The sequence below is a fragment of the Nuphar pumila genome, chromosome 15 (assembly GCF_984573655.1).
Source record: "Nuphar pumila chromosome 15, dmNupPumi1.hap1.1, whole genome shotgun sequence".
NCBI classification, from domain to species: Eukaryota; Viridiplantae; Streptophyta; class Magnoliopsida; order Nymphaeales; family Nymphaeaceae; genus Nuphar; species Nuphar pumila.
In genome coordinates this window covers 31,972,842-31,983,374 of record NC_143263.1, presented here as the reverse complement: position 1 = coordinate 31,983,374, position 10,533 = coordinate 31,972,842, and positions in this window count along the sequence as shown.

Below are 10,533 nucleotides of genomic sequence, written 5' to 3'. Positions count from 1 at the left end.
TTTGCCACTATGCATCTAGGCGATGATACTGTGTTTATCCACTATCCAGATGTGGATTCACTACTTGCAGTTAAAATGGCCAGAACCAGTCTGAATGGCCACTTGGGATGCATTTTTGCTGAAGATGTAAGTGGATCGAACTGGGTTTGGATCTAGGTATTATGGAATTCAACCTAATCGGATTCAGATTGGGTTAGAATATAAATGGAAAAAAGGTAATACCAAATCTGGATTTGATTAGCTAATTGAATATGTCTTTTGTGTAATTAGGTATTCATTGCTTTTGGAAGCAAATCATCATATCTAATCCAAATATTATTATTTGTTTTCTGAATCCGACTAATCATATTAAAAGTTGGTTGAATATCGTATCCAAACCCAATCCATTGATATCTCTAATTTTAGCAACCTTATACAAATGCATCACAGTGAAAATAGTTCTTACATGTGCGTTGTGAGTAAGGGATGATCCGCTTTTACATCCAAGATGTGGATATATATGGATATGGATATGGGTTGGTAAAGCTCAAGTACACCGACAAAAGTTTAAAACAACAATTTATCACCTAGATTTTTCTTTTTCTTGTGAGATTTTAAAAATATTTTATTTATGTCAAGTTTTTTCAAAAAGAAAAAAAATAAGGATAGGGAATTAAATTTTCAAAAAAAAAAAATTTAGAGGCCAACCTTTTGCCCTTAATTCCAAATATGGAATTCACATTTCTGAAATTCCAAATGTAAGCCAAACTTTTCCTGGAAACTGACAAATAAGAGGCTGCATTTATTATTGTGTTTTAACTCAGGTTAAATTACAAGTCAAATTACAACAGTGACCTTCGTTATTAGGAGTTCAAACTATTTACTTTTTCTTTTCTTTGATGATAAATAAGTACCTTTCAATTTTTAAGGGATAATACAAGAAACCAAAAAGGAATAGATGTTGACCAGAGGTTCCTATTTGACAGTTTCTAAGAAAAGATAGCTCCTAAATGAAGTTTTTCCTAAATTTTAAAAGATATAAAGCAATTAAAAGTTTAGAAATGACACATGTTTAAGGTCTTGTTCAAAAGTCAAACCTCTAAATAAAATCATTTAAGGCTTTTAATTTCAAGCTCGAGTTTAGGAACCCATTTTCTATTTTCAACAGCCACCACATTCAAAGCTTTTAATTTTTGAAGATTATTTTTTTGAAAATTATTTTCTATTATCAACATTTTCCAAAGTTTTTTTTTAAACAGTTTTCTACTCTTTGTGGATCAATGAAAATTTAATTAATATTGATGAGAGAGAGAGAGAGAGTTAAATGATAATATTTGATGAGATTTTATTCATCCAAAATGGGTATTCAGTGCATTCTAAATAAATTTAAAGCAATTAACTATCTTTGTTTTTTAAATAATCTCAGGAATAAAACTAAAATATTGTAATAAATATGCAATATTTTACTATTTATCGAAGATATCAAGATATTTTGGAAACATCGCACTATTATGCAGTTTAAAATAGTAAGCTATCATGTCATGTTATTTTTTCAATATTTTCAAAATATCAGCTACATTTGTCACTATTGTAATCACATGATTGAATCCATCTCAAGCATTCTTTTCCAAAGTAGTTATGGAAGGAACTATGAATTATGAAATCCAGATTTGACACTTCCTACTTACCTGGTTGGGAACACCATCATAAATCTTGCTATTATCACTTTGCATGGTAATCTAAAATATATAAACAAGCAAAATATGTAAACAGGCATGAAACCAGAATTTCATAGGTTTTTTTTGCAAATCTAATCCTCCATATGCATTCGGCATGGTCCATTTGCCTAAAATCAACTATTGGATCATCTAATCTTATCAAGAAATGTGTTTTTTTATAATTACATATTTACAAAAATTTTGAGCCATTGATTTTCGAGCCTTAAAAGAGCCTTCTTATACATCATAATCGGATGATCAAAGAGTCTATTTCTATAAAATCATGCATCTATCGCATCCATACTGTGAAATTTTAGGAAAAAAAACCCTATGAAAAGCTTGGTGCATACGAGTTTACATATTTGATTGGTTTACATATTTTAGTTACCTACTTTGCAAATCTATTTTTAAAGTTTGGATGGCATGCAGATTTCATGGCTCCCTCTATGGACACCTGTTTCCAAGTAGACATATAACTATTGCAAATACAATTGCCGTTGTGAGAGGTTAGAAAAGGCTTGGGCTTAGTTTAATGTGCCCTTATACTAGGTGTGACTTGTCTATGCAAGTTAAGTTTTTTCTGACCAAGTTGCCCTATTCTGACTTGAGTTATTTTACTTTTTTAAAATGTCCTAAACGACTTTAAAGAGAAAATTCTAGATGCTTCTTAATTTGAACTCATACATGTATTTTCTATAGCTTACGCATTTTTCATGTTTAAAATGCACATCTAGAGTAATAAAATTTTGGCAGTTCATATTTGACCAAAACTTGGTGAAATAGAAATCAAGGTTTCTCATCGAATTGATTCGATCAAGATAAAAAAACATGGTGTTTAGTGAATAAGAAATGATGAACACGTCTATAGTTTTTAAGATTACATAAAAAAAAATGTCACTTTTTTTAGGTTTAATGTCACATTTGTCAGTTTTTACTTCCTTTACTGAAGTTTATACCACTTTGGAATAATTCAAGTCAATGTGGCTGAAGTCAAATTACATGGTTTTAAAGCATTGTTGTCAGCATCGGCCGATACATATCGCCATAAAATCGATACGATAGTGATCTGAATCGGCTGTTTGTTAATAAATATACAAAATAATTTAAAATTAAAATTTTAATATTATTTTAATGGTTTTAACATGTGTCACATTCTGATTCACAAGTAGTATTTTTTTACTATGTTTTGGCTGATACACCGGAATCATTGGCCAAACTATATAGATTCGATTCCAATGCTGACAACATTGGTTTAAAGTCCTAGTTAATAAGCATTGTCAAAGTGATGGCTATAGCAAGTGGATTTTTTGCCATTTAATCAGTGATTCTTTTTTGTAGGCTTTGAGATCTCTTTTATCTATGTCCATAGCAATGTGTTCTTAATATGATAAAAATGCAATGGCATTACAATGGACCTGAAACCATCTATTTTAGACAAGTAGAGGCACAATGTTCTGGATTTGTATACATTTTTGGATTTTGCATCTGTTTTCGGTTTTATCCAAATTGAAACATGCTTTATTCATCCAGGTGCTATTCAAGAGCTAGCAAAGAAAGTTTTGGGAAATTTCAAGACAAAATGGTTGTGGTACAGAAAAGGATTCTAGACCTTAGAGTAATGAAGATAGCCTGGTAAAGAAATCCATGCTGCAATCTATAGACAAACCTTGCCTTTTCAACATAATTGGTTCTTATTCAAATGCCACACTTGCTGATGTTGAAGATAACTCTACCTGGTCTAACACTTCTAATGATGCCTAAATGTTTTGTTCCTGATAAACCTTCCATCCAGTCTTTCAAATGCTTATGTAAGAGCTCTAAGCCTTTGTAACATTGATACTAAGTACCTCATTGATGGAAAATACATGAGAAGAATGAAGAAGCTTCAAATATGCAATATGTACATAAAAGTATGATGCACATTTAGAATAACAAAATCTCTCTCTCTTATATATATATATATATATATATATATATATATAGTGTGTGTGTGTGTGTGTGTGTGTGTGTGTGTGCCTCCATAATCTTATAAAAGCAGTAGGGTTATGGATGTTGAATTTGCCTCATGTTTTTCTTTCTAAATTTTAATAGATAATTTAAAGTCAAATGTTTTGCTGCCTCATTCGATTTTGATTTGCATATCTATGATATACAACATAGTTACACAAATGTGTGTGCAGTTAATCAAGGCCTCAAGATATTTAATGCATTGAATAAAGGTCATTCAATGATTAATTGCAAATTAGGAAAACTTGAGGTTGGTAACCTTTTTCTTATTTTGCTATCAGCATATTCTGAACTGTTGCAATTTGAAACGCAATATTCTTTGAGTTCAAGAATGCCTATTTCTGCTTTTACTATGCCCATTTTGTTCAAATGATGTTGCAGGTAGAGGATCTAGCTGCATTATTGCAGGTTTGAGTTGCTTCAACCTCACGAAGTATGAAGCAAAACCTTACTTTGTTATTTTGTGGAGAGATCATTGCACTGTTGCCTGTGGTTAAGTTTTCTTTCTAAATAATGCTGTTCAAATAGGTTTTCAAGAACTACAATGAATAATCAATAGCAGCGACTCTTTAAATGGCAACAAAAAAAGTTGCTGCTATTGAATAGCATTAAAGATGACTTTAGATATCCCCATGAATGCCTTGGCCCCGCACAAATGTTGTCATTAAAGATGACATATTTTATAACGGCTACATTATGTGGCCATTACATATGCCACCATTAATTATTATCATTAAAACACTTGTATGGCAATATTTAATGGCCATATATTATCACCACCATTGATATATAATGGCGAGATATAAATCTCCCTATTATAGCCTCATCTATAACAGAGACATTATATGGTCATTAATTATTGTTGTTAAAAAACTTTTACAGTAATATTTAATGCCATATATCATCGCCGCTATTGATATATAATAGCAAGATAAAAAATGTCATTGTTACAACCTTTCTCTATAACAGTGATATGTATGTCACTGTTATAGCCTTTTTATATAACATTGATATTTTTGTCGCTGTTATAGCCTAGTATTTTAAAAGGACCTAACAAACCCTTTTTCTTTTTTCCTCTTATTCTCTCCATGTCTCTCTCTCTCTATGATCTCTCTACACTCTCATTAGACCACCGTTGGCTGCCATCATAGTGTATGCTCCCTCCTCTCTCTCTCTCTCTCTCTCTCTCTCTCTCTCTCTCTCTCTCTCTCTCTCTGCCTTGGCCCTGCAAGCTAAAACTCTGGGTTAAGGACATGACTACCCATCCTTACATAGTGATAAAGCAATGGTAGCCCCCAAGCACCAATAGGATTTGATCTTGATTGAGCCTTGTTAGGAAAAGAGTACTTTGACTGGTTTGGGTTGAACCGTTGGGTCATTCCAGAGTTTCTACTACTTGCTTGTGAAGGGCCTCTAGGCCATGGTATGCATCAAAAAATAAATGGGTCCATGGGTCCCAACATAGGTTGTAGTTGTTATTGCCATCCTTCCCCACACATGTAGCCAACCCTCTAAGTGGTCTACTCTCACACCAAGCATCAATTGGATGCAAGAAGCCTTTAAAACGAAAAATAACATGAAATCTAGCTTTGTTATGAACACCAACCCCCAAATAAGGAGCCAATCATCCCTAATTTCATGCCCCTATTCTTGTAAAAAAAAAAATCATACCCATATCCTAGCCTTCAAAAAACAATTCATACCACTGGAGTATGGGCCTCATTCTCTTCTCTTTCTTCTTCTTCTTCCTTCTCCTCTTTCCTCCTTTTCTCCTTGTTGCTATTGATCTCTAAAACCCAGACATAAATCAAATGTATCACATTAACAAACAAGATCATGTTAATGTGGTACATTTGATCTGTTGTTGATCCTTGTACCAAGGTGGACATTCCATTCTAGTGTTCAGCACACCCATGAAGCAAATTTGAGAAGCACTTGAATGCAAATTTTAGCATCACCGAGACATCAAGAAATTAATTTCTCTGTGTTCCTTCAATCTCTATGTTCCTACAAATTTGAGACGCAAATTGTTCCTGTAATTTTTAATTGCTTTATGTTCCTGCAATGTTTCATTTTTGGGATTTGAATGATCCACTAGAAACTAGAAAAGGCCTTTTGATCATTTGGGATTTGTGGGTCTTTTGATATTTCGATCATTGCATATGGATATGCTATAATGAATTAGTATCATGTATTTTTGTGACTTGGATATTTGTCAGAAAAAAGTATAAAAACCACAAAAATACATGTCATTCAGCTCAAGTACTTGCACAAACAAATATAACAATAACAAATCCAACAAAAAGAATCAATAAAAGAAAACCTATGATAGCACATACAGAACCCCAATTTACATTAGAGAATTGTCAAAAACAAAATCACTAAAAATAATTTAAACTTCACAATGAAAATAACCACCCCAAAAAAACAAATGCTACAACATCAAACTGAAACACCACCATTGAAACAAAAGCTCATATTGCCCATCAAACCCGAAAAATATATAGAATACCAAAATCTTTGTTTTCTAAGCACTAAATAACATGCATAAGAATGCTAGTAAAGTGCACAAGCATTAAACCATTTTACAAGAATACAATTCATGGGGCATTTACAAATGAACCACATGCTATTGAAATTAGAATTTATACTTTGAAATTTAAAAGAATACTTAGAATTTTAGGGGCATTTCATAGATTTATTTATAAATGCCACTGATCAAATATTCTCCTATTGAATATAGTGGGGTCATCATCTGTGAATATGGATCAATCGTGGATACACATTCACAACAGAAGTTCTGAAACTTAATTATATATCTGAAATTGATTAATTCATTGAAGCGTCACGTGCTCATGTCAATTCTATTGGTAGAATGCTCTCCAAAATTATGAATTCTCGTAAGAAGACTTGAGTGTGATGTGAATTGAATAAGGTTTCATACATTGTCTCACAGTAAAGACTGTAGCCCTCAGAAGAATGAAGTAATGATTAAGTGTGAAGGCGATGCAGAGGAGCTTGATGTAGACTATTACAATATTCTAAAAGATATTATCGAATTTAAATATCTAAGATAAAATTAGGTGTATACGTTTAGATGTGATTGATTTGATAATAGGCACATACGTAAAGACAAATACTTTACATGTGTCAATATGTCTCACCTAGCATACCAGGAATATTTCTTTATTTTAACCTCTCAAGCTATACAAGTATTTAATATTAGAGATCCCATAAAGAGCGAAATATATATAGAATAGAAGATAATACCAAAAAATATGTACGATATTCTACCAACTTTTAAATGGAATGAAGAACAAGATAACGATGTGTATTAAGAGAACGATTGCGGAGGGGTTGATTCATTACGCCCCCTCCTCCCAACACACCATCAACAAAGATCTCACGTTGTTACATCAAGATGATTTTGAGGATGATTGATAAATATTCAGATGAATAATTTTGTGAAAGATAAAGGTTGCAACTGAATACAAATATCATCACTATAACCAAGCTGATTTTCGTGCATCAAAAGCAAATCAAGCAACGAAAAGCTTTAGTAACTATCAAGTTTGATACATTTTCATACCTCCAAAGCTATCATACGAGGATAAGTTTTCTATTCTCTAAGTTTATTTTTTTTATATAATATAGTGCTTATCATGATAATTAATAAATTCTTTTTTTATTATTTACAAACTGAAATAGATGGATAGAAATCGATGGCAAATGCATTCTATATAATGGATCATCTTTGTACCTTCACAGTTATCATATGAGGGTAAGTTTCTTATTTTTTAAGTTTATTTTTTTATTTAGTATAAGTTCTAAATATGTTTGATATAATAGATTCTTAATTTATTGTTTGTAGACTCAAATAGATAAACAAAAAAATTAGTGTATGTTTATATTTGAATTGATGTTTGAAGTGTATGTTTATATTTGAATGAATATATATTTGAAGATGTTTGAAATATATATTTGAATGAATGTATATATGTTTGAGGATGTTTGGCTTGCATTAATTTTTACCATAATGAGATGTAGTTAGTGTGAGATTGATTATATATATTTATTTATTTATTAAATTGAAGTTGATATCTTCTTTAATGTGAAAATATGTTTTATTAATGTTATCTTTATATTTTTTTAAATTCTCATGAAAGTGTAGAAAAAGATAAAAGTATTATCGATCCTTCAATCGTAATATGATTAAAATATCTCAAAGTTATCAAAATGATTTCTTATAATACTATCATCATCATTAACATTGTCATAATTATTTTTTTTATAAATTTTTTTTGAATTGTCATATTGTACTCGTTTATGAAGTGTGTTTGTTGCGGGTTTGGAGAGGATGTATATTTATTTTTTAAAGTGTATTTTTTAAAGTACATGTTTATATTTGAATTTATATTTTAAGTTGAATGTTGAGAGAGTTGGAGATGATGAATGTTTAAGAAAGTTGAAGAATTGTATGCTTATATTTGAATGAATGTATATTTGAGGGGGGTAGAGAGGATGAATGTTTGAAGAGGTTGGAGAAGTATATGCTTATATTTGAATGTATGTTTTAGGATCTATAAACACTAGTGTATGTCTATATTTGAATTGATGTTTGAAGTGTATGTTTATATTTGAATGAATGCATGTGTAAGGATGTTTGAAGTGTATATTTGAATTGTATTTGCTATTTTGTTTAGTATAATGTAAAAAAATCTAAAACTAATATAAAAAATTTAATTTTATAGGTCCTATAATGGCGACATTCTTGTGTAGCCGTTATCGGCCTTAACCCTATATCAGTGTTAGAACCTATAACAATGACTTATTTGTCGTTGTCATAACCTATAATGGTGACTTACTTCTCGCCATTATTGACTATGATAGTGAGTTAATTATCCTCATTACAGGCTATAATGACGACATAGAAGTGTCACCGTTATAAGGTATGTCACGATTATTGGGTGGGTCACCACTATTGGTGTTCTTAGTTTCAGCGAGATTCTTCGTAGGTGTTGGATTACACTTTAATGGTAACCTATAAATGTTATCGTTATTATTCAACCGAAGTAAAAAATTGGTGGCCATTTTTTGTCGCCATTATAAACTTATAGCAGCAATAAATAGGGCAATAGTGGCAAAAAAGTTTGTCGACCCTCATCCTTGTAGTGATTATGCAGTCATGACAATAGCTCAAGGCCTCAGGCGGTAAAGAATTAGTTATAGAATGGCCCCTCAGAATCTGCCTTGTTGTTAGAAGTGAAGGATATGCTTAGTAACACTTCAGTGATAGAAAAAGTGTGTTTATAGACCCAACCCTAGCATTTTATTGCAAAGTTCATTGTTTATTGTGTTTTAAAAACGACAAATATGAATTTAGAGGCAATGATATTATTTGTTGTTTATATTTTTATCTATAGATTGTGTTCTTGATGATTTTGTAGTGTTCATCGTCATGAATTTGTAAGAAAACTGTACAAGTTCTTTCAATATTTGTATTAAATTGTTTTCTATGATGTGTGTGTGTGAACCTCTTTTTCTTCCTCGTTTGCAAGGACAGGCCGTTTTCAAATATATTTAAATAGAAAATCATGAACTAAGCCTATAGAGCCAACTACTTTATGCTAAAAAGAATAGATGCTAGAAAGCACATGAAGAAGAAACAGAAACAAAAGGAAATTGGTATCAGAGACATAAGAGAGAACATGCTCTCCATTTTTAGTGTGCAGGTGGTCACTTGAAATTGCATTTTTTTTTATTTGGAGAAACTGCCCCAGGCGCAAAGACCTAGCCGTGCTGGCTCAGGCTGCTGTACTTACAATCTCTGGACTTGTCGGCATAAAACTTCGAGGGCGAGTTGCATTTACTAAGGAGTCTTAGTTTGCGAGAACCATTCGCCCAAGGGCTTTGCTCATCTGGTAGGGATGACTCATGAGTCATGAAAACAACCAAGTTGGAAGGACATTACTAATTCAAAACTAACAGGTATGCATCCATTGTTGGAAGGTCTAAACAGGGGCAGGGGGGGCTAGAGTTTTTATGCCAATTAATAAGGTGACTTTTCCAAATTATCTAAAAAACCAGGGCAGCACAAAAATTTTAGTGACAATGAATTATAAAGCTATGTCACAGATATCCATGAGTCACTAGATTATGAGAATTGGAAATATGAGAACTAATGTGTGAACCGCGATTTTCATAGTTTTTTTATCCTTTTCGCTTGAATCTAATCGTATGGATGTGATCTACATGCTTGGTTTTATAAGAACCCACTCTTCAATCATACGATTTTGATGCATAAACGAGATTTTTTAAGGCTTTAAAATCAATGGCTCATAATCTTCATAAATATTCAAGCATTCAAAATAGCATTTTCATTGAAAATACATGATCGAATTGGTTGATTCCTATTAAATTCACCATGCCAAGCACATCGACATGGTTGGATTTGCAAAAAAAAGTGTTGGAAGTGCCTATATCATTGTGCAGCCATATGCTTGACCCTTTACTGCACTACTTTTATCAGATAAGGTGGAGTTCCTGATCCAGATTTCACTATAGTTGCAGTGGGTGCTGGATCCAGATCTCATCTAAACTCTGTAGTATCAGATCGATTTAAATGGAGAATCTTCACTGTTTAACACAGAAGGAAGTTGATCGGATTGGATTGGACTTTATTTATTCCTGTTCTGAAATCAAAACGCTTTTCGGTTATGGATAATAGGGCAGTGAACAGGTTGATCTGCTGTGGATCCAGTGGGTCTCGACCCAGTCTACCTCTGAGGAGCTGGTACTGGTTCCATTCAGACCAAACATAAAATAGTCA